This window comes from Chlorocebus sabaeus, chromosome 2 (assembly GCF_047675955.1).
Source record: "Chlorocebus sabaeus isolate Y175 chromosome 2, mChlSab1.0.hap1, whole genome shotgun sequence".
Classification (NCBI taxonomy): Eukaryota; Metazoa; Chordata; class Mammalia; order Primates; family Cercopithecidae; genus Chlorocebus; species Chlorocebus sabaeus.
In genome coordinates, this window is record NC_132905.1 from 90,586,352 (window position 1) to 90,611,353 (window position 25,002).

General features: G+C 47.0%; 1 protein-coding gene across 3 annotated transcripts in view; it reads right to left on the minus strand.

Moving 5' to 3' along the window:
- The window catches only part of CLDN14 (claudin 14), a 77,617-nt gene extending 54,310 nt beyond the window's left edge, over positions 1 to 23,307 (minus strand). For 2 of the 3 annotated variants that reach the window (XM_037984779.2, XM_007967649.3), the window contains exon 1: positions 22,987 to 23,293. The gene's annotated coding sequence lies outside the window, so the exon portion shown is untranslated. Of the gene's footprint in view, positions 1 to 22,986 lie in introns of all 3 variants that reach the window. The other variant, XR_012090782.1, reaches the window with a different exon arrangement.
- Between the last annotated feature and the right edge of the window lie 1,695 nt (positions 23,308 to 25,002).

Below are 25,002 nucleotides of genomic sequence, written 5' to 3' on the forward strand. Positions count from 1 at the left end.
CAAATTTCATCTCATCAAATGTGAAAAAAAAGTTCACACTTCTGGCCGGGCATGGTGGCTCATGCCTGTAATCCCAGCACTTTGGGAGGCTGAGGCCGGTGGGTCACCTGAGGTCAAGAGTTCAAGACCAGCCTGTCCAACATGGTGAAACCCTGTTTCTACAAAAATACAAAAATTAGCCAGGCGTGATGATGGGTGCCTGTAATCCCAGCTACTCGGAAGGCTGAGGCAGGAGAATTGCTTGAACCTGGGAGGTGGAGGTTGTAGTCAGCCAAGATCGTGCCACTGAACTCCAGCCTGGGTGACAGAGCAAGACTCTGTCTCAAAAAAAATAAACAACAACAACAATTTACACTTCTGTATATAGGACTCTAATTCAATAAATGTATAGGACTCTAATTCAATAAATGTGGTGTTTAATTAAACAAATGTGTATTGACCTCCAGTGACCCATTTGGCAGATACTGTTGGGAGTGGTATAAAGATAAAATATAGTCTCTGTCCCAATTTACCCAGAAAAGAGAGAGGGCGACTATCAGGCACACAATTAATGGGAATACCAGGCCGTTTCTAAGAGGCCCTATTACAGACGCACAAATCAGGACCTGTGGGAGTCCTTCTCACAGGAGAAGGTCATAACTCCAACCAATGCAACTTCCCCACTAGTAAAACCTATTTTTCTTTTCCCTTCTGAACTATTTATCTCCCAGTTATTATCAGTGAAAAGTCGTAAGCTTCTCTGGTGTCTCGCCCATGTCCAGAGAGAGACAAGCCGTGGGTTCATATGCTGGTTTTTCACATCCACCACTTTACACCACGAGGACCTCACCCACTGCAGCTGCAGAACAGGAAGGGGTCATCTACGTTGGTTACACACCCCAGTTTTACCTAGATGTGGCTAATTGTTTTCTGTTTAAGACTCTTTCTTGTCTTTTTAATCATACGAAGTAACTGCATGATTATGCTCTCATTGTAAGGATGTGAACCATATGGCAGTGCAGAAAATAAAACGTGAAAATCTGTTATATCTGTTCTCATTTCCTCATCTCATTCCTTACTGCAACAAAAACCAATTGTCCTCACTTTGGGAGGCCGAAGTAGGTGGATCACTTGAGGTTAGGAGTTCAAGACCAGATTGGCCAACATGGTGAAACCCTGTCTCTACTAAAAATACAAAAAATTAACCAAACGTGGTGGCTCATGCTTGTAATCCCAGCGCTTGGCAGACTGAGGCAGGTGGATCACCTGAGGTCAGGAGTTCGAGACCAGCCTGGCCAATAGACAAAACCTCATCTCTACTAAAAATACAAAAATTAGCCGGGCATGGTGGCACATGCCTGTAGTACCAGCTACTTGGGAGGCTGAGGCAGGAGAATCTTTTGAACCCGGCAGGTGGAGGTTGCAGTGAGCTGAGATCGTGCCACTGTGCTACAGCCTGGGCAACACAGCGAGACCCTGTCTCAAAAAAAAAAAAAAAAAAAAAAAAAGACAAAAAAACCCCAAAAACGAAAAAAACCCACAACCTATTGTCCAGTCAAGTCTTTCTTGCCACCAGAGCAGGGGACATGCCACTGATGAGAGCATCTTCTCTGTTCCTTCCAAGCACTCAGCCCAGCACTCAGACCGGTGCTCACCCAGTGCAAAGTCATGGTGTCTGGGCATGGAGTCCGGATGCCATAGCCACAGCCATCAGAGACGGTGTTTTTGTTTTCTGGGGCTCTGTAATGAATGACCACGAGCTATGTGGTTTGTAGCAATAATAATGTATTCTCTCACAGCTCTGGAGGCTGGAAGTCCCAAATCAAGATGGTAGTACAGCCGTTCTCCCTCTGAGGCCTCCAGGGAGGATCCTTGCTTGCCCCTCCCTGGCTTCTAGTTTTCTGGTCCTCCTTGGCCTGTTGCTGCATCCTTCCAACCTCTGCCTCTGCCTTCACATGGCCGTCTTCCCTCTGTGGGTCTGTGTGTCCAAGTTTCCCTCTTTCCCTCTTCTCATAAGGACACCGACCAGTGGACTGGGGCCTACCTCCTCCAGTGTGACGTCATCTTAACGTGATTACATCTGCAAAGACCTTTTTCTCAAGGAAGGTGATGTGGTTTGGCTGTGTCCCCACCCAAATCTCATCTTGAATTGTAGCCCCCACAATTTCCATGTGTTGTGGGAGGGATCCTGTGGGAGGGATCCAGTGGGAGATAATTGAATCATGGGGGTGGTTTCCCTCATACTGTTCTCGTGGTAGTAAATAAGTCTCAAAAGATCTGATGGTTTTATAAGGGGAAACCCCTTTCACTTGGTTCTCATTCTCTCTCTTGCCTGCCACCATGTAAGATGTGACTTTCACCTTCTGCCATGATTGTGAGGCCTCCCTAGCCATGTGGAACTGCGAGTCCATTAAACCTCTTTTTCTTTATAAATTACCCAGTCTTGGGAATATCTTTATCAGCAGCGTGAAAGTGGACTAATACAGAAGCTCACATTCACACATAAGGGAGTTATGACTTGAATAGATCCTTTGAGGGGACACAATTCAAGTCACAACAGATGGAGACTCCATACTTCTAAACAATCCACCAGGAGCCACAATGGCCCCCAGCAAAAGATCATTTCTCTCCAAGGCCAGTCCAGTTGCACTATGGCACCTGGGCAGATAATGAAAACACTAACTCCCTTCAATGCTGCCCGTGGACAGGGCTCACTGATCTGCAGAATGACCCCCGGGGGACCTGGTCCAAGGTAACATGCTGCAGCCCAAGGAACTGCTTGCTTCGATTTGCAAGCTGTGCAGAGCAGACAGCACAAAATGGCAGTGACTTGGGGAAAAGCCAGACTTTCTTGAAAAGCTGTCATTTCAGAAAGAAAGAAAAAATATCACTTATTTTTTAGATAGGCATTGAGTATCGAAGATTTAAAAACTTGGCTCTGACCACAATATATCTGAAAGTAGAGGCCGTTCTGTAAAGATCAGCCTCTTCCTAAATCACCAGGCTGTCCAACCGGCTCCTGGCAGGGTCCAAGGGACCCGTCGAAGTGGCCAGAGGACTGCCCCAAGGGAAGCATGAGGAAAGCACGTGGCCCCTTCTGCTAACTTGGAGAGGAGTGGCAATGGACAGAGAGTAAAGCTAGGGCATGAATGGGGACATTTTATAAAGGCAGTTTCCCTCCTCTCCTGGGCTCACTGGTACACAGGAGGGGAGAGTTGGTGGCTTGTTGAATGGCCATTGAGTTCAGAAATATAGCTTCAGACATACCATCTTGTAACTGGAGCCATCCAAACCTCTACTTCTGAATGTTCCCATGGCAAAAACACAGATTTTCACAACATTCCAAGAAAATCCGGAAATTGAGTCCTGTAGAGGGCTTGGGATTGTTTTGCCAAGGAAATAATATTCCACACATTGGTGGTCCATCTGTGTGGGCAGATGTCTGTCTTGGGAATGACAGAGCGGGGCCCAAAGTTGGTGGTCACTGCTGGGAGTAGGGGCTGGGACACAGACTGGAGAGGGCAAATGGTACCACTTGATGCAGAGACAATGTTGACCTGGGGTCCCTGGGTCAGCTGATGGGGACAGAGGTCGGCAATAGAAAGAGGACTCAGGAATGCATCTATCCTTCCTGTTCCCTGTCCCTTCACTCTCAAGGAAAATGGCAGCATCATCACAATTCCCCAAATGAAAATCACATTGGAAAATATCTAGTGTTTTATACAAGAAGTCCAGAGGCTGATATCATGACCTTAGGTTTTAGAATTTTCTATCAGTGGCAACATGCCAGCTAAAAAATTCCCTATCAAGTCATTATATGAAGTTTATTTATGCCTTATCTTTAAAAATAAAGGCCTGCAACTCCAAGCAAAAATCTTGGACTCCTCTTTATGAATCAAACTGATTCCCAAACTGAGATCATAGCCAGCTCCTTGTCCCTGTGCTTATTATAAAACCCATCTTCTTTTCACGTCCAATATAACCAAGGCAGCCACACCCCACACGCAGCACTCCGGCCTTCCTTTCCCCGAATCCAGGCCCCCCTGCATGTGAAAATGCATATTATTACTCCTGGTGGGCTCAGAGGCTGTTTCGAAATAAAGCAAATAAGAACCACAGGGGAGTGACTCAATCCCGAATTGTGTGTCCTGACTTGGCGCAAATGCTCTTCCTTGTCCTTGCTTATTAACTTTGGGAGACACTGAGCATTTCCCAGGATGCGTTGGGGGTTTGCACACATTCCTGCCCAAAGCCTGGTAAAACCCGAGTGCCCAGGCAGCCAGGAATTCCCTCCCCTCCATCCGCCTTTGGGGCCTGTTCAGCCGCCCTCGTTTTCACGAACCCCACACAACCCACTGCGTTTGGAGGACTCTGTGATATACGGCGCCTTCCAGAGAACAGGATGCAGATGCGCGGGGGAGGTAACCGGAGAACAGCGCAAGAAGATGCGGCTGTCCCTGGAGCCCAGCACATAAATTACAAAGCACAATTGCGAATTCGAGGGCAAGTATTGCCATTCCTCTCTTTCCCAAACTTTGGCCTTTTTGTGCTCAAGGTAAGTTTGAGAGGAGTGTAGCTTTTACCCCAAGATGACTTCTTCCCATTCCATTTTAATCATCCGCTGGGTCTCGGTGACTAAGTCATGAGCAGGGTGGACCCTTGTCTTCAGTGCCCTGCCATCAGCCAGCCAAGATCCAGTGTTCACTGTGGCCTTGGTCTTTTCTGGGAGCAGAGGAATTTGTTCAGGGGAAAGGGAAGAAGGGGTGGCCCACACAGAGGCAGGCAGATCTTCGTGTCACTGTGGAGGCTGAACCCAAGACCAACCAGGCACTTGGCAGTGACCACCCCTCCCCACCTCCCCAGGGACACTCCCTGTCCCGGCTGGACCCTTTCTGACCCTCCCAGTGTCAGGCAGCAAGCTTGACTGCACCCAGGAGTCCCAGACTTGAGGGCTACATTTCTTCCAATTGCCTTTGTGCAGAGCACACAGATGGCTTCAAATAACAGGCTGTTTTCATGCACCTGTGCTCTGGCTGTCCCAGGTTTTAGAAAGGACCGATCCATCTCCTCTTAAAACTTCCATCTGAATACACATAAATAAGGTGTGTATGTGTGATGAAAGGAACACTCTTGGGCTGGGTGTGGTGGCTCATGCCTGTAATCCCAGCACTTTGGGAGGCGGAGGCAGGCGAATCACCAGGTCAGGAGATCGAGACCATCCTGGCTAACACAGTGAAACCCCCGTCTCTACTAAAAATACAAAAAATTAGCTGGGCATAGTGGCGGACGCCTGTAGTCCCAGCTACTCGGGACTGAGGCAGGAGAATGGCGTGAACCTGGGAGGCAGAGCTTGCAGTGAGCCGAGATCCGGCCACTGTACTCCAACCTGGGTGACAGAGACTCTATCTCAAAAAAAAAAAAAAAAAAAAAAAAGAGAAACACTCTTAAGCTACATGATTAGATGATCTGTGCTCCCCCAAACTTTTGCAAACAAGAGACTACACTCTGGACTTAAACTTTCTTTTCAACAAAAGCAATCTAGGAAGTTTCCTGGTTTAGGTAGAAAGTGGATTAGGCCACGTGCAGTGGCTCATTCCTGTAATCCCAGCACTTTGGGAGGCCGAGGTGGGTGGACCACTTGAAGCCAGGAGTTTGAGACCAGCCTGGTCAACATGGCAAACCCATCTCTACTAAAAATACAAAAAGTTAGCCATGTGTGGTGGTGTGCACCTGTAACCCCAGCTACTCGGGAGGCTGAGGCAGGAGAATCACTTGGACCTGAGAGGCGGAGGTTGCAGTGAGCCGAGATTGCACCCCTGCACTCCAGCCTGGGTGACAGAGCGAGACTCCATCTCAAAAAAAAAAAAAAGTGGATTTGGCACCATCCCCACTGACAGGTGGGAAAGGACTGCCCTTAATTCCTGCTCTGAGATGCTTCAGTCCTGCCGGCCCCTGGAGTGTGACCTGAGGGACACAAAGCAGCACTGTCACCACCCTGAATGCCAGTTCCAAATGCTGAATGGGGACACAGGTGACCTCAACACCAGGAGCTGACTGCTCTCTCCAAGCACAAGGAACCTTGTTTTTGGATCCATCCGCATCAGCAGTGTGAGCTGCGGGAATATGCATCTTTTTAAGATCTTTTTTTTTTTTTTTTAAATGAGGTGGAGTCTTACTTGCTCTGTCACCCAGGCTGTAGTGCAGTGGCATGACCACAACTTACTGCAAAGCCTTGACCTCCCGAGCTCCAGCAAGCCTCCTCCTGCTCAGCCTCCCAAGTAGCTGGGACCACAGGTGTGTGCCACCATGCCTGGCTCATTTTTATTTTTTATAGAGACAGGGTCTCCCTATGTTACCCAGGCTGGTCACAAACTCTGGGACTCAAGAGATCCTCCTGTCTTGACCTCCCAAAGTGCAGGGATTACAGGCATAAGCCACCACTCTTGGCCTGCCTCAGATTTTAACCTGCATGAGGGAATAGGGAACTCAGTTAGGGTGAGAAGTGAGACCCTCCCTTCAAGTGAGGCAGATGCCGACCCTGAGATCCATGTGACCGTGTGACCGTGCTGTGGGCCCAGAAATGAGGGGGATGGGGAGTATGACTGCCACATGACAGGCAGGATTGTATACCTACAGCCTGCTGGACCTGGGCCCAGTAGAGCAAGTGCTGCCACCTGATATTCCAATGTCACATTCAGAGACAGCCACTGGCCACTTTCCAGCAGGGCTGGTGGGCACTTGTGAGAATGGGAAACTGGACCCATGTGGAGGGGTTCTGCCTGGTATGCTCTGCTGGGCTGTGACTCATGGAGGCACTGGGGTCCTGCACCCAGGTGACATCAGAGCCCAGGGTGCCATCTTTTCTCAGCTCCTTCTAGCCCATGTTGTGGATGCAAGGCATGGGTGCTAGGTCCTTTCCCCTTCCACCCACACTTGGCTGCTGGGCCACCGTGACTGCCCTTGGAGTTCTGGGCCCTCAAGAGCCTTCTCCATCACCTGCTTCCCATCGGCGCTGCTCCAACACCCACCCCAGGTGCTCTGTGGAATGTGCCAGTCAGGGCTCCCTCAGGGAGAGTGAACACCAAGGCGCACCTCAGCAGGCATGGCCAAACCACTCAACAAGCAGCCAGACACTGACATCCAACCCAGTCCAGCCCTGAGACCTCGAGAGAAGGATAAGACGGACACCCTGACATCAAGAATGCGTGGTCTCGTGTGCAGCCCAACGCAAGCGCACAGAATGATGGGGTGTCAGGATGATGACATGCGCTAGGGGTCTCTGGGGCAGGAGGGACCAGTGGGCTTCAAGGAGAAGGTGAACGCCATGCTGAGTTTTGAAGGATGAAGAGGATGGAAGGTGAGTTTCAAGTCAAAGCTAAATGGGGAAAACAAACAAACAAACAAAAATACAAATAAAGAATTGAAGCTGGCAGGGAGGAGAAAGACAAGGTTCCGAGGCCAGGTTAACAGGACAGTGGTCAGAGAAGGGATGATGACTGGGGTTGGAGGATGGCAAGCAGCCCCTCAGCCACAACAGGGGACACCAAAGATGACGGAAGAGACGGCATGAGGCCAAAGAGAGGCCAGACAGCAGGACTTTTGGAAACGTGGCAGAGGTGTGAATGTGACTTCCAAGCTGGTGGGCAGCAGGACGGAAAGGGCGGATGATGGGTGTGGCAGCCCTATGTGTGGTGTGCTGGGCAGATGCCCTCACGGTAAAGCCGAGGCTCTGCCATTGACCACGAGGCACCACCGACCACCCTCTGACTCCTCCAGCGATACAGCTGCCTTCCCAGCAGGAATGGTACCAAGGAGCCATTGGTATCGTCAATTGTCCGCTGCCAATTGGTTGCATGGAGTCTTTAAAACTGGGACTGGGTTTTAAAGACTTGAGAGGCTGAGCCGGAGGATTGCTTGGAAAGTATGGTCCCTGCCCACAAAAAGCCCAACCCCCAGACCAGAGGGGAGCGGCATGATGAGGGTATGAGAGTGTTTCTGTTGGCAGGTTCAGCCTCTGTGCTCTGACTTTCTCCACCTCAGGGATGTCCCTTCACCCAGGTTCCTACAGAGCCCCATGCTCTTTCCTTATCTCAGAACCACAGATTGGAATCCAGAAGGAGCCTAGCTGAAGATCATTTAGTCCAGGGGGTGGCAACCTTTTCCTGGAAAGGGTCAGGCAGTAAATATTTTTGGTGTTACCGGCCACAGTGTCTCTGTTGCACCTGCTCAATTCTGCTGTTGTAGTCCCAAAGCAGCCAAAGACAATACATACGTGAAATGGGCATGGCTGTGTTCCAATAAAACTTTATTTGCAAAAGCAGGCAGCAGGGCAGGTTTGGCCCACCAGTCACAGATCTCGCGCTCGACACTCCCATCCTACAGATGCTAAAGTGGAGCCTCAGGAAGATGGAACTGACTTGACCAAGGCTGCATGGCTACCAGGACCAGACCAGAACTCGGAACGTCTGCTCCTCAATCTTCAAATCTCTTTTTAAATACTGTTCAACCAACTGCTTCCTCCTGGCAAAGTGGGGTCCTGGAAAAGACCATGAATCTTATTGACTCAAGAGATCGGAAAGTCCAGTAGATCCTGCTGGGATGTTTGTGTTTTCAATGAAGTAGAGAAAACAAAAACAGATGAAGGACTTCAGCATTTTTAAAAAATGGAGTGTTCATTCAAATAAAACTTTAAATCCCACCAGGCAACCACGGGCACTTCACACTCCTGAGATAGGCTCAGCAATAGCTGAGAAAAATCTCACTCCTATTTAATTATCATTAATCTTCCCTCCAGGCTTTTCCATACCTGCTAAATAGCTCAATCCATCTCATTACTGAAGGCGGCTTCCAGGTGTGGTTGTGAGAAATCTCATTAGCACAAATGTACTTCTGTATGGTGAGTCTGATAGGCCCACCCCCCGAGATGGGGATGTTAAATGACAAAATCTCAGCTCTGAGGACCATTGAAGCACTGGGTTCCCCAAAGTTTTGGCCACGCTCAGTAGTAAGAGCCTTGTATTATTGTCATTTTCAACCACAGATATCATGCCCCCCAAATAAGAAGAAAGCAAACACCTTAAAAGGGCAGACTTGAATATTCACAATAAATAGGTAACACATGAACCATCCAGCACCATGAAGCTCAACTGTTCCTCCTCTCGGACGGGATAATTTCACATGTTCAGACCACCCTGTCAGCATGTCAGATTTAAAATATTACACGTAGAATAATGAAAAATTGCCAACATCTCACCACTGTCTTTTGATTAATGAGGAGTTCCTTAGAGATTGATTGGTTTGTTTGATTTTGTTACTGGGAGTGACTGATGGCTATTTTAAAAAATACTTAGCTTAGCGCTACCCTCCATGAGATAATTTTCATATGCCTTGCGTAGCTGCGTCCAGAATAATTGGACTTTATTGCCTGCCTTCCATGCATGAACTGAAGTTCCCTGGAGAAGGAAAACAGCTTCAGACTTTGTTGCTTTAATATTTCCATGTAGATCAGCTGCTGTGTTCATGGAGACGCTTCCACCAGATGGCCAGCCTGCCTTGAAGTGACATTTCCCATTTCCCGTCGATTACTCACCAATGGAAAATAATGTGATACAAATCCCTCATTTGGGGTAATATGTGGCCATATCCTTGTTGTACCTGCACTAAAGATAAATCATGCAATAATTTCTCAATTCTCCAGGGAGAAAATAGTAGAAACAACAGGTCACCAGTGTCTGGCAGGAAAAGGGAATCGTTATTGGTAAGGCATTCACTAGGACATTGAAATCTAATGTCCTAATTTCTTTCTTTTTTTTTTCCGTATTGCTTATTCTTCCATATCTCAGTGGAGAAGAAACTTACTTTGGTTGTTTAAAACATTTAAGCTCTGGTTTTTTAGGAAGAATCCCGGTTTTGGTCAAGTCCCTAGATATCTCTTCTCAAAAGCAGCCGTTTTGATGCTGAGGTGAGGACGCAAGTATTAGTTTTCAAAAAGCCCAATTTCATCTCCTGAACAGACTCAGATGATTAATTCTCATTCAAAGCCATTGTCAAATTGTTACTTTTAAAAATCTTAGTAATTTCTCTTCAGTATTTAGTATTTAGTGTTACAAAGCTGTCGGTTACTCTCAGATCATCCTTGTTTTTCAACTTCTCTGTGTGATTCCAGCAAATTCTTTTAGCTGGTCACTCTTTAATTACTGTTAAAGATGAGTAAGTAAAAATGAAAATATTATTAATAAGGTATGAATAATTATCACTAACATTTATTCAGCCCTCAACATGTGCCAGGCAGTGTGGCAAGGGTATTCCATGCTTTAAGCCATTTATTGTCACCGCCATCCTTAGAGGCCAGGACTATTATCATCATCTTCCGGACGTGGAAAGTGAGACAGTCCCTGTCCTACAGACTGAGCAGGATTCGAACCCACGGATCTGATTCCAAGTTGTTCACCTCTGTTCACTGGGGAAGCCAAGTGTTAGGAAACTCATCTTTCTGGAATGTTCCAATTTTTCTCTTCTCAGAGAGAAGTCAGCCCTGTTATTTCCCAGTTTCTGCTCTTCCTACCAGGCTGCAGGTCTCTGCCCACCCTGTCCTCACAGGAGGGCAGCAATAAGGAACTGGGTTAGGGTCCCTTCTCCGGTCCGGAGATGTTGGGGTATGTAGGTTCCTGAGTCTTCATTCCATGCAAGGGGCATCTGTCCCTCTCCTGCAGACAGTGATGCACCCTGGGCCGCAGGCTGGTTGCTGGCAAGTTGCTGTTCTTCAGTGAAAGAATCTGTTTGTTGGAGGCACCAGAAGGTGCTGGAAGCTGCAGAAAATTCTAGAAATGGTGGAAGGTTCTGGAAACAGTTTCCTCCCTCCTCCTCTCCCCCTTCTCCACCACAGGCAGCATCTGCTGTAGCGTGAGCTACAACCCTGCCTGGCCCTCCACCAAGCCTGAGGAGGACGCGAGCTCGGTTGCGGCTGACAGCATTCAGGAGCGGAACTCCAAGCAAGGAGGTCACCTGTCTAGGAGATTACCGCCTTAGTAACTCAAGCTTTTATGCACTCATTGGTATTAATCCAGACAGTTGTTTTGGCTAGAAAGAAACACTTCCTCCTCACTAGAATTACAAATAATTTGAGCAGAAAACTATAGGGAAGACATATTAATCATGTTTAAAAGGATGTATCTTTTGGTACAAAGGGTTTTCTTAATCTAAAAATGCTTTCCCCGATCTCTACTTATATCTGATGGTAGTTTCTAGCACACAGAGTAACTTGTTTTGTTTAGTCCTTTCATACCCACCTCCTATGCAGATCAAAAAGCTGCATTTTTTTCTTTTTCTTTTTTTTTTTTTTTGAGAAGGAGTCTTGCTGTGTCACCTAGGCTAGAGTGCAGTGGCACTATCTCGGCTCACTGCAACCTCCACCTCCCGGGTTCAAGCGATTCTCCTGCCTCAGCCTCCTGAGTAGCTGGGATTACAGGTGCCCACTACTATGCACAGCTAATTTTTGTATTTTAGTAAAGACAGGGTTTCACCAGGCTGTTCTCGAACTACTAACCTCAAGTGATCTGCCAGATTCAGCTTCCCAAAGTGCTGGGATTACAGGTGTGAGCCACTCACACTCGGCCAAAAAACCCATAGATTAATATGTGTCCTTTGAATCAGTCTCTTCCTTAGTAACTTGCTTGAGGATCCAAGGAGTGAAATTTTTCTGTGATAATTTCCCTTAACCCTTATTTGGATTTGTAAGTCTAAAAACTTACCATTATCTGACATATGAAGTTTGAGCTGTGGACATTGTCTCATCTTTTCCTTATTCCCTATTTATATTTATTTGTTAGTCCAAAACATCATTGTTACCTGACAAATTAAATGTCGTGAAAGCAGCTGTTTTATGCAGAACAACATAGTGCTGTGTAGTTTTTATATCATGCTAATGTCGGAGCCAGCACTCCTGCCTCCAGCCTCCGATCCTTCTCATTGACCCCGAATAACAGACACCTGAGCAGGCACCTGCTGGGGGATGGACTTTGATAGGATGATTAGAAAGGAGCGTTTCCATGATTTGCTTATGCTTCACCCTGCCTTTCAGTTAAAGATTAAGCCTTTGCATCAGATTTCAGTTCTGAGGCACGCTGGGGAGGGATGTGAATATTTTCTTTATTTTTTTAAAAAACAAACCCTTGTAAATAGAGTTGGTTTATTTTTAACAAGGGTAGAAGCATTGTGGGAAGCTGGTTTTCAGATTTCATTCCAGCCACGGACTGTGCTGTGCAAACGAAGACACAGCCTGGGTTCTCCCTAATGAAAAGAGTGTGTTGGGGATGGGGACGGTGTGTGTGGGCGGGGTGGGCTCTGAGGCGGCGGCTCCCCCTGCACAGAGATCCGGGCCACATGCAGGTCTGCAGTGACTCTGCCTTCTCTCTGGCCTCACCTTTATGCAGCACTTGTCTTAAACAAGCTCACACGCCCCACCTCAGGCAGGTCAACCAACTTTTACTGAGCATCTGCTATGTGCAGGGCAGACCGACAGGCATAAAGGAGGTCTCTGTCTTCCTAGAGAGAGTCTGGTAGATGAGACAGATGTAGAAACTAATAAATCTCACCAAGGGCAGGCCATGTCATAACAAAAACAGTAAGTGAAACCCAAGCCACAACAGATACAAGCACAGGTTGAGGGGATCATGGAGGGAGTGACTGATTCCCACCAAAGGAGAGGGGCAGAGATGGCTTTGGAGAATAAACAGGCAGCAAAAGGGAGATATTTCAAAAAGTGGGAGGAGGTTGTGTTTCACGTGTCCCTGGGGGAGTTTGGGAGGGAGATGCGAGATGAGGAGCAAATCTTCAAATAACCCAAATAAAAGAAAGAAGTCTCTAAGACAGCCTGTTGACTGAAACAAGATACAAAACAGATTGTGTTAAAAATAAGTTTGGGAAACAAATTATGTTCAGTAAAGCAACACTTAAAATAATGTTAGCCGAGGTGAAGTGGCTCACGCCTGTAATCCCAGCCCTTTGGGAAGCCCAGGTGGGCAGATCACTTGAGGTCAGGAGTTTGAGACCAGCCTGGCCAACATGGTGAAACCCTGTCTCTACTAAAAATACAAAAATCAGCCACGGGTGGTGGCACCTGTAATCCCAGCTACTCAGGAGGCCGAGGCAGGAGAATACTTTGAACCTGGGAGGTGGAAGTTGCGGTGAGCCAAGATCATGCCACTGCACTCCAGCTTGGGTGACAGAGTGAGACTCTGTCTTGAAAAGAAAATTAATAATGTTATAGAAATTTTAGGGAAATATATAAATATATACATATTTGCTATAAATGTTGTTTGTTGTTGTTGGTTTTTTTTTTTTTTTTTTTTTTTTTTTTTTTTTTTTTGAGACAGAGTCTCGCTCTGTCGCCCAAGCTGCAGTGCAGTGGCACCATTTTGGCTGAAGTCTCCACCTCCCCGGTTGCAGCCTCCCAGGTAGCTGGGAATACAGGCCTGCACCACCACACCCAGCTAATTTTTGTATTTTTAGTAGAGACAGGGTTTGACCATGTTGGCCAGGGTGGTCTCAAACTCCTGACCTCAGGTGATCCACCTGTCTTGGCCTCCCAAAGTACTAGGATTACAGGAATAAGCCACTGTGCCTGGCCTACAAATGTATCTTTAAAAGTCCTCTATATATCCTCAATCAATAACAGCATCTGGGGTGGGACAGGAGGGAATTGGAATGGGGCAGGGATGTCAGAGTGGACTTTAGTCTTTTTTTTTTTTTAACTAAGGAAATATATATTCTGCGTTACCTATGTAATTAAAATATAGTTTAAAATCTAATAAATTACCTATTTACTTTTCATTATAACACGTGGCACTTAAGGTTATTATGTTATGTCCAATACATCTAGGTTTGATAAGTAAAAGTCAAACGGATTCTGGAAAAGCCAAAATACTGACCCAGAAAACCTAGATTCGCCCAGTTTAATTCCCTTATTTTACAAATTGAGAAGTGTGGGTTTCTCATGGTCTTTTTGTTGATAGGCGCAGGAAGACGTACGTGAAATAATTCATGGAAAAGTCATAGTGGCCTTGAAGCTTTCCAGATAACTATGAAAAACTACATTAAGATGCTATTTTTCTACAAAATTCATTTTACCAACCTCAAAACATATTTTCTCCGAAGAGGGCACACACTGGCAATACCCGAGTGTGACATGCTAGCAAGAGTAGTAGGCTGGGAGTCAAGAGACTCAAATTCCCCCCGGGAGCCACCACATGACCTTGGCATGAGCCCATCACCAGACTCCTCAGCCTGCTCATCGCAGCACCAGGGATTTCCGAAGCCCTCGGGAAATATTACTTCACAACAAATGGAGAAAGACTTTTTTATCCAGGAGGTCAGAATGCTGGCCTTAAAAAATGTCCTTCCAACAGGTTTCAAAAGCGAGATTCTAATTTAAGCCTTGCAGGATCTCTAATGTGAAGCCTAGTTTGGTGGGGTTGGACACCAAAAGGATAGGAAGGGCTTCTCTTTTGAAAATGCAGGGAGAAAGAAAAATCAGTATTTTGACTAAAAAAATGTATTTAAATTATGATCAGAAATATATTTGTCTAGAAATAACAAGGCATTCCCCCGACCCGCCACCCTTTTAAATATTCACAGCTGGCTCTCTGGCCATATAAAGTTACCATGCTGTCAAATGACTCAACTTACAACATCTGTACTGGTGACCAACATCCTGTATCATGGGCTATCTAACCCTTTGAGTCACGACACCCCTGTTTGAGTAAGGTTTATTTTACTAGCACCAAGAGACTCCTGCATTTAACATCTGTGGTGCTGCTCCTGAAATTCCTAGCCGTAAAACAAGTAAATTCAGCGTGGTCTGCAATTCCAGAGCGTAGCCACGAACTACACAGAAAACACATTCAGAGGGGCCGGTGGGTAATGGAGCAGGGCTTAGCTCAGGCGGGGCTGCACATCTGGCTATGCCTTCTCTCCGCAAGTGTGGGAAGAGGACCTGGAAATGCCAGGGTCCAGCCAGGCAGAGAGTCGCTGGACAGTCTGCACAGGCAGGGGCTGCTCTGGCCACATGGTACACTCCCCGCAGTGTACACTTAGGTGCCAGGTTGGTGACATGGGGTGTGACCAGCTGTTAACCACTAAACTCCATCTGTTGAAGCCCTCTATAGGCCAAATACTCCACATGCCTGAAGATGCTTCCAGCTTACAATTTTGAACCCAGCTTCTGTGTCCAGCATCGAGAGTTTAAAGTAGGGCCTGCCCATTCTCTGGATAGACACAGGGCTGTTAAAATAATGATTATGTAGACTTTGCACCACGTGGGAAAATATGGATGATGAGACCACACTAGAGAAAATGAGCAAACAGAACACAGGGTGGCAACATCACCATGGTAATAAATTGGTAAGACTGCCTGGAACACTATGCAGCCATAAAAAACAGCCAGATCATGTCCTTTGCAGGAACATGGATGGAGCTGGAGGTCATTATCTTTAGCAAACTAACGCAGGAACAGAAAACCAAATACCACATGTTCTTACTTATAAGTGGGAGCCAAATGAAGAGAACACATGGACACATAGAGGGGGACCACACACACTGGGGCCTACCTGGGGTGAAGGTTGGGAGGAGGGAGAGGATCAGGAACAAGGTCATGAACTTCAAAGCTCTTTGACAAGTACAGGATGATCAAAAACATATGGCTTTAGGACAACTCCCGGTCACATCTTCTGTGTGGCCGATGCCTGGCAATCCTTCAAGTCACTGTGCCATATCAACATGGCTCGTGTGCTGGATGAGTGTGCACTGGGGAGAGGCTGGCTGACAATCACCATGGCACTGTCCCATCAAGACGACGCACAGACTCCCCAACAAAACACAGACCTGGCCTTACGTGCCCGACATTCTACTCCAGGAGCAAGCAGCCTCTAAATTATTTGTCACCGCTACCCTGAGTGTCCCATTTTCACGATGCCACCCAACTCTGGGTTCAATCCTGCTCTTGCTCATTGCCCTGGGCAAAGTGTCAGTCTCAGGCTGGGTCAAGAGGCTGTGTGCCCGCCCCTTACATTTAAATTTTAGTGGGTGGCATCTTTCCCAGCCATACCGAGTGGAAATGCAATCACCTCCCTCCCTGATGCCGGCGTAATCTAACCGTCACAAGCCAGGAAGAGTTGTGGCAAACCATTGATCTCATTGTATAATTATGGTTAGGGAAGTGTGAATGATAAAGGATGAAAAGGAGAGGTGGAAACAATAGACTTTGTCCAAAAATGGGATGAGCTAAATTACAGTGCATTGATTCAATGGCAAATCATTTATCTATTTTTAAAAATGCTTTGTGGGCCGGGTGCGGTGGCTCACGCCTGTAATCCCAGCACTTTGGGAGGCTGAGGGGGGCATATCACCTGAGGTCAGGAGTTTGAGACCAGCCTGGCCAACATGGTGAGACCCCATCTCTACTAAAAATACAAAAATTAGCTGGGCTTGGTGGCGGGTGTCTATAGTACCAGCTACTTGGGAGGCTGAGGCACGAGACTCACTTGAACCTGGGAGGTGGAGGTTGTGGTGGGCTGAAACTGCACCACTGCACTCCAGCCTAGGCGACAGAGTAAGACTCTGTCTCAAAAATAAATACATAAATAAATAAAAATAAAAATGCTTTGTAAAGACCACATGGCAATGGAAAAAAGCATGAGATATAAAATTAAGTGAGAAAAAATACTGTACAAAATGATATATGAATTATGATTCTAACTATAAAAATATATTTAAAGACCACAAAGAAATACAAATATATATGTGTGCATGCACATACACATATAAATGACATGTATAGTCATGTTTTATTCTAGAAAGGAGACGAACAGGTGCATTTCCTTTAATGCAGAAGGGAGTCCGCAGAGAGTGGCCCTGAGCAGGTGACTTAGTTGACTTCAGGAGCGCTGAGATCATGGGGAATTTTTTCTCTATGGCCAACAATTTCTGTAACATCATGCATATGCGACTGAAAAATCATTATTTCAAAGCACATGAATTTTGTATATTTTGGCAGCATTTTCTGCAGTTCAAATGGTCATATGAAACCCTTCGGTTTAGCCAGGGGCATACCTTAGAGCAAACCCACACTGTGGGCCTGGCAGGAGGCAAACCAGCATGAAAGGACAACACGGTGCTCCCCGACCCTTGGAAAGTACCGGAATCCATCCTCATTGCAACACCATCTCTAAACGTTCTCCAGGGGAGGAGACAGGCAGCCTTGCTGTGCTGTTCAGCACTTAAGCAGACTGAAAAAGCAATGATCATAAAATGCAAGTTCAGCTGCAGCCCAGCTCTGTGGGGAGGTTGTTGGATGAGGGGCTGTCTGTCTAGGAGAGCCCCTGACTCAGACTTAGCTTCATCCTTGAGGTCCAGCCTTGCACCTGCTCTGTCTCCTCATCTGGGGTCCAGCTGGCATCTGCCTGTACCTGAGGACCTGCCCAGGGAAGGCCGACAGAGACGGTGGGGGACTGAGGACAAGAGTGGGGGCCAGGCAGCTCACCCATCCTCAGGGCATGCCCAATTCTCCCTCCCGTTAGATGCAGAAATCAAGTTACCTCGACTGAACTCATTTTAAAAATGACTTTACTCCATTCTGTTTCAATGTTGCATTCTTGGCTTTGAGCTTGTGTATTAAAGAAGCAGCTCCATGAAAATGTTCCAACATTAATGTGAGCTGTGAAAGAGATGGCTGATTATTTTGTTGGTATCATTTGTCTAAGGCTCCATGGGACAAATTAGTTTCATAATTCTAGTGCGAGTAAAGATCATATTTCCTAAAGGTGATTTTTAAACTATTTTTTTCATTAACAGTGGAAAACTGAGAGTGAAATTTTGTGTTTAGTTATAAAAACGACATTAATGTGTTATAGCACCTCTACTGCTCTCCTTCCTCCCACTCACCACTCTTCTACATATTAAGAAAATATTTTCTCTTTTTTTCAACAGACTCTCTCTTTTATTATAAACTGCCTCGAATTCTTTTTTGGAGTAGATAAGATGTCAATAAACCTGCATAGCAATATATCTTGAGGAAATGGGCTATTGGCAGAGACACACTTTCTTACCTTCAACAAGGTTGTATCATTGCTCAACTAAAAAAAATCTGGGCCGGGCACAGTGGCTCACGCCTGTAATCCCAGCACTTTGGGAGGCCGAGGCGGGCAGATCACCTGAGGTTGGAAGTTCGAGACCACCCTGACCAACATGGAGAAACCCCGTCTCTACTAAAAGTACAAAATTAGCCAGGTGTGGTGGTGCATGCCTGTAATCCCAGCTACTCAGGAGGCTAAGGAATAAGGATCACTTGAACCTGGGAGGCGGAGGTTGCGGTGAGCCAGAGACGGTGCCATTGCACTCCAGCCTGGGTAACAAGAGCGAAACTCCATTTAAAAAAAAAAAAATCTGAAAAATCAAAAATCAAGCTGTGAGGCTGTCTATAAGACAACTCAGCTAGGCCCTTCAGAAAGTCAGTCACAACAGAAAGTCTGGGAGACTGTTATAGATTGAAATAGATAAAAAGACATAACAATGAGCATATTGATCTTTGATGAGATCTTTTTTAAAAAAAATAAGCTATAAAAGAAGTTTTGGATGCAACTGGGAAAACATGAATATGAACTGGATAGTAGATGATGCTAAAGTTAATTTTTAAAAAATTAATGTTATAAGGTATGATAACGGTGTTGCAGAGACATAGGAGAACGTCCTTGGTAGATATCTAATGAAATATTTATAGTCAAGTATCATGACCATTTACAATTTACAATTTACTTCCTTTTTTTTTTTTTTTGAGACGGAGTCTCACTCTGTCACCCAGGCTGGAGTGCAATGGCGTGATCTTGGCTCACTGCAACCTCCGCCTCCTGAGTTCAAGCAATTCTCTTGCCTCAGCCTCCCAAGTAGCTGGGGTTACAGGCGTGTGCCACTGGGTCCAACTACTTTTTATATTTTTAATAGAAAGGGGGTTTCACAATGTTGGTCAAGCTGGTCTCAAACTCCTGACCTCGTGATCCGCCCACTTCAGCATCCCAAGGTGCTGGGATTTCAGGCGTGAGCGACCACACTAAGCCTACGATTTACTTTCAAATGGTTAAGAAAAAACAAAACAAAATGTGTGTGTGTCTCTGTGTGTGCACAGAGAGAGCGAGAGAGAAATGTATATGGTAAAATATAAACAATGGTTAGAGGCAGGTGGACAGTCTACCAGTGTTCCTTGTACTGTTCTTCCATCTTTGCTGCCTGAAAATTTTCAGTCAGTTGGGTGGAGGTCTATGAAAGTCCAACACTTATAGATCAACCAGAAATCGGTGAAATCTGATGGCAACTCATTTTCTGGAACCCCAAGTATACCCCCAAACAACTCAAATGGTTGGGATCAATGTTAATGGGTTTCAAGGAACAGTCATAAAACTTAGCAAGAAAGAGGAAAACAGTCACCACCACCACAATTTTGCTGCTGTCACTGTCTGCAGGAAGGGTCGCAGAACTGCGTGGCAAGAAGAGACAGCGGTTCATGAGGCCAAGAGAGCTAGACCATTCTGGCCAACGTGGCAAAACCCTGTCTCTACTAAAAATACAAAAATTAGCCGGGCATGGTGGCGTGCCTCTGTAGTCCCAGCTACTCGGGAGGCTGAAGCAGGAGAATCGCTTGAACCTGGAAGATGGAGGTTGCAGTGAGCCAAGATCGCGCCACTGCACTCCAGCCTGGCGACAGAGCGGGACTCCGTCTCAAAGAAATAAAAGACAGAGAGAGAGAGAGAGAGAGAGAGAGAGAGAGAGAGAGAGAGAGAGAGAGAAAAGAAGAGACAGCATTTCAGAAGGAGTCTCTCTCTGCCCAGCATCCAGCAGCAGTTGGTAAGAGAAGCCCATGTATGAGAATCCGGATGCTGCAGCGCCCCCTCCAGTCACCTCCATTGAAACACATTTTTTTCCGCAGTCGGAGTGGCCGATTGCTGCAGGTATGACATCTGGCCAGTACCAAGCTTTCTTAACTCCGCAGAGACCACCCCAACGCGGGAACGGGCAGACATAAGGGCAGGGGGAGTCCTGTATGAGTCACCTGATCCCCAGCACCAGGTCAAGGCTGCAGGAGTCCCAGTCGCGCTCCTGCCTGTCACACCCACACACAAAGCTTGCTTCTCAACTACGCCGGGACAGCGCAGCTTCCCCTGGGCGAGGCCCTAAACGTGGATTCAGAGCTGCACAGCATCCACTGACCACACTCCAGAATGATGGCTGGGCAAGTCTCTGTTGTAACCCACGCCAATTTAAGGGATGCTGAGAATGAGCTCTCAGTCACGTATTCATTCATTTTAAAAATGTTTACAGAGAAAATTCTCTGTGCCAGGCTCTGTGTCAGACATATGTTTGTGAACAAATCAGATAAGGTCCCCGCACTCATGGTGTCTAAAGTCTACTGTGAGACACGGCAATGAAACAAGCAAAAAATACGTGTGTGGTGTGTGTGGAGTGAGCGTGTGTTGTGTGATGTGGTCTGTGTGTGAAGTGAGTGTGTGTGGAGTGTGGTGTCTGTGTTTATACAGTCATCCCTCCGTATTCACAGGGGATTGGCTCCAGGACCCCTGAGGATTCCAAAATCCTCGGCTGTTCAAGTCCCTGACATTAAATGGCGTAGTGTTTGCATATGGCCAATGTACCTCCTCTCATACACTGCAAATCATCCCTAGATGGCACAATACCTAACACAACGTAAGGTTATGTAGATAGTTGTTATACTGTGTTTTTATTTGTATTGTTTTTTAATTGTTGTGTTATTATTTTAATTTTTCCAAATTTTTTTATCCATGAATGTGGAACCTGCAGATATGGAGAGCCAACTGTACATCACATAGGAACATATCTATTTACCAACTGATTTGTTCCAGAAAGGAAATCAATGGGGTGCAGCTGAATGGTGGCCTTTACCTCTCCTACTGATACTGAACGCTGGGCAGCACGGCCCTCTGAAATCCCACTCGTTCCTGCCAGGAGCAGGGGAGATTTGAGGAGTGTCTTTTTGAGGAAGTGGCTGTAGGTCAAGTCCTGAGAGAGGGGAGGGAGGGAGCCGGAGGGCAGAGCTCCAGTTGGAGACATCTTGTGAGGTACCTAAGAGTGATGAATTCAGGATGTGAGGAGTGGGCAGAGAGGCCAACATCAGCCAGACCTTGCAGGTGGTGATAAGTAGTTGGATGTTTATTCTAAGGGAAGAGGAGGGCATGGAATTGTTGTAAGCAGTGGATGGACATGAGGTGACTTGAGTTTTAAAAGGCCACTATGGTGACTCTGTAGCAAGTCGACTGTAGGTGGGCAAGAGTAGAAGGTATTACCCCAGTCCAAGTGAGACATCAGTTCCTTAAACAAGGACATCGGCTGTGGAGCGGGAGAGGAGTGGACAGATTCCACATACACTTTGCAGGTAGAATTGACAGGTTTTGCTAATGGGTTGGATGTTAGAGTTGAGAAAAGAGGAGAAACCAAGGAAAACTTCCAGGTTTCTGGTTTAAGCCAATGGTGGTGCCAATTCCAGAGAGAAGAACTGACATGGACAGGCCGGTGGGGAGAACATGGAAGTCAACAGGTAAGAGTTCTTCATCTTCTGCAGGATACCTCCTGCCTTTCAGTCAGTCAGTTTATCAGTCTGGTACTTGTTGAGGGTTTACCATGTATTAAGTTCTGCACATTTACCTTGACATATTTTTAAAGATGATTTGAAATGACTTGTAATAAAACTCATAGGTACAAGAAAACTATTGAAAAGGTGCATGTGTGAAAGTACAAGAGCCAAGTAACAAAAGGATGAAAAGAATCATATCCAAGTCCTAATCCTAAAAGAGACTGCTGCAATTACAAGCAACAAAACTTAACTGTGAGTTTCCCAGGAGCCAAAGCGAAAAGGGAAAGTTGAGTTTCATAAAGCCAAATGTCTAATAAAAAGAAGCATGACTGCTTACTCAGAGAAATAAAATTTTGCCCTTATTCTCAACTTCGAAAGCATTTTTCTTACTACCTACCTTCTCTAAGGGCCAATGATCAATATAGTGGAATTGTTACATTGTCAATAACAATTTTACACAAAATACAAAGGATTTCTATATAAAACCTAAAAAACCGGTGTCCCAAACGCTGGGTAGAATGGACTATCAAGGGCACTGGTCAGGGGCACAGGTCTGTAGCAAGGGAATACTTTGGCCTGTGTCTTACTGTCTTAGGTTTTAATAGTGTCTTTGTGACGGGTACCTTGCTACCCACTTACTTAACTACAGTTTCTTTCGTCTTAGAATGTAAATTTCTTTTGTGACCCTCTCTCTCTCTAAACATGTGTGTGCATGTATGTGTGGGCATGTGTGAACCACTGGAGATGGCTGTAGACTTTCCTTTAGTTTTGCAGCCAGAGCCTCCCCCAGTCACCCAGGCTGGAGTGCAGTGGTGCGATCTTGGCTCACTGCATCCTTTGCCTCCCAGGTTCAAGCGATTCTCCTGTCTCAGCCTCCTGAGTAGCTGGGATTACAGGCACGCACCACCACCACCACGTCCAGCTAATTTTTATATTTTTAGTAGAGACGGGGTTTCACCATGTTGGTCAGGCTGGTCTTGAACTACTGCCCTCATGATCCTCCCGCCTCGGCCTCCCGAAGTGCCGGGATTACAGACGTGAGCCACCGCTCCTGGACGGCAGTAGACTTTTTAAAACATTTAAATAAACTTCGCACCCCTTATCAGGCTGCCTGGAAAATTCTGACTTCCCTCACCCTGGGAGAGCAAAGCTCATAGAGCAGACATTGCAGACCTTGTTTAGCCCACATTTAAGATAAAGGAAGATGCAAACTCCTTTATTTCTGATCAGCTGATCCTCTGTGACTGATGGCTGGGGAGCCCCGCGGGCACCAGTCTGTAGGCTCCAGCCTGAGCCAGATTCCATGCTAAAAGTCCCGAGGCTGGCAGTGAAAGAAACCCCCGGGGCCGGAAACTCACCCCTCCTGGGCGTCTGGACACCAGCTCATGGCCGCTCTCGGGTCTGTGGGGGCCCGGCGCCCCTTCTCCCCAGGGAGCCGCGTGACTCTCCTTGATCCAGCCTCACCTCGAGCGACAGGCCTCCCAGCCGCCCCCCAGCAGCCCCCGAGCAGTCCCCAGCGCGCTGGGGGACTCTGCAGCGCGCAGGTGACCACGCAGAGCCAGCCCGAGCGCCATGAATAATTGACGCGCAGAGTGGAATTACCTCTGTGGGCTCCGGGTCCCTCCCGCAGCCCGCACCTGTCCCTGCCCCTGTCCCTGCCTCTGCCCGGAGGGCTACTGCTCTTTTCAGAAATGACGCCGGTACCAGCACGTACAAAATGCCTTGCCGTCTCGCTGGGAACACATTTGCATGCTCAGTTTCAGGTTCAAATGCCTGCGCATTAAACAGGATTAAATAGCACAACCTGGCGGGGGCAGGGGGGAGCACGAGGGTCCTCCTCCCACCAGGCCGGAGGTGGTGAAAATCCCAGCAGATTTCAAAAACCCCCCTCCCACCCTACACCCCCAGTGGGGGCGCGGAGGGACCCAATTGCTGGAGTAGGGGCTGCCCTACAGCATAGAGGGACCCCCAGTTTCCAAAGTGAGGGCTCAGAGAGCACCCTGCTTCTCCTGCATTCTCTCCTTTTTTCATTCATTTTTCCGCCAACAGATATTTATTGAACACCTACTACGTGCCAGCACTGTGAAGGGGGACAGTAGGGACTATAGCAATGAACAAAAAAGTCCCTGCTCTTTGGGTTGGGGGAGACAATTTAAAAGAGACTCAAAGAAATAACAGTTCCTGTATGAAGATAAGAGCAATGACCAGGGACAGGCAAACAAAAGAGAGTGATAGGAAAGTTTCTCAGGATGCTCAGGAGGGCCTTTCTGTCCTGCTGTGTTTAGATTCTGCCCATAACTTAGTAAGTATGTTATTATTTGACAATAATACTTACCAAACACTTCTCGTGTTCTCGGCACTGTAACAAGTGCTGGCTTTACATAATCGTTGTAACAACCTAATGACGTGGATCTTCTAATTGTGCTCATTTTACAAAAGAGTACAATTGAGGCAATGGGTCCCAAGGCCGGTAGCTGAAGAATGGCGGAGCTGGGACTTGAACCCAGGCATCTAGTTCTGGGACCCCACTCTGAAATGCTGCACTGTAATTTACATATATTCATTTCCCCTCCTTTCCAAATGTGGGGCACGGTCAAAAGCAAGCAAATATGCATCAGGAGCATCTGAAACGTAAACAGCCAGCCCTGTAGCGTGGCATTTTTCCTGTTCTTGTCTACATTTCTAGTTGATTCCTAAAGTGGGAGAGAGAGCGCGTGATGACAGGGACTGTTTACTTGGCAAAGAAACTGAGTCAGCCTAGGATTCCCAAGGCTGCAGCCAGGGAAGCCTGTGTCACGGATTCAACCGTCCATCCTGAGCCGCACCTGCACTGGCTGAAATGCTAGTGGCCGGGTTTCAATTTGGGGACCCAGTGAGTGACACCCAGGAGCCCAGAAGCCACACCAGCCCTTGGCTGCCCACAACCCAGGTTTCCATTACCACGTTGCCACCTGCCAGCTTGGCAGGATCACACTGCACCTTGGGCAGGTCCTTGCCCTGGGCCACCTCTGCTGCCATCCATCCCTCTCCCTGAGGAAGGTGGTTGGAAGGACAATGGCCTTTTCCTGGCTGAGGAGTGCCAGGGAACCAAGCCCCTCAGTACAGAAGGAGGGAGCAGCCGAAGCTCTCCAGCATCCAGACCCCATCATGGGTAGGCCTGCAGGATTGTGGGTGTCTTACAAATCTTGCTCATCCTCCAAGACTAGAACAAAGTTCTCCCAGGCGTCAGACAGTCATCTCTGCCTGCAGCTATTGACTGTTTGCATAGGAGGGGCTGGAGTTGGGATTTGGGAAGGAGAGGCAAGTTCGAGGCTGGGGAGAATTTGGATTTTCCTGTGCGCTAACCAGAGGCAGCTCTCCCCTCCTCCAGAGCA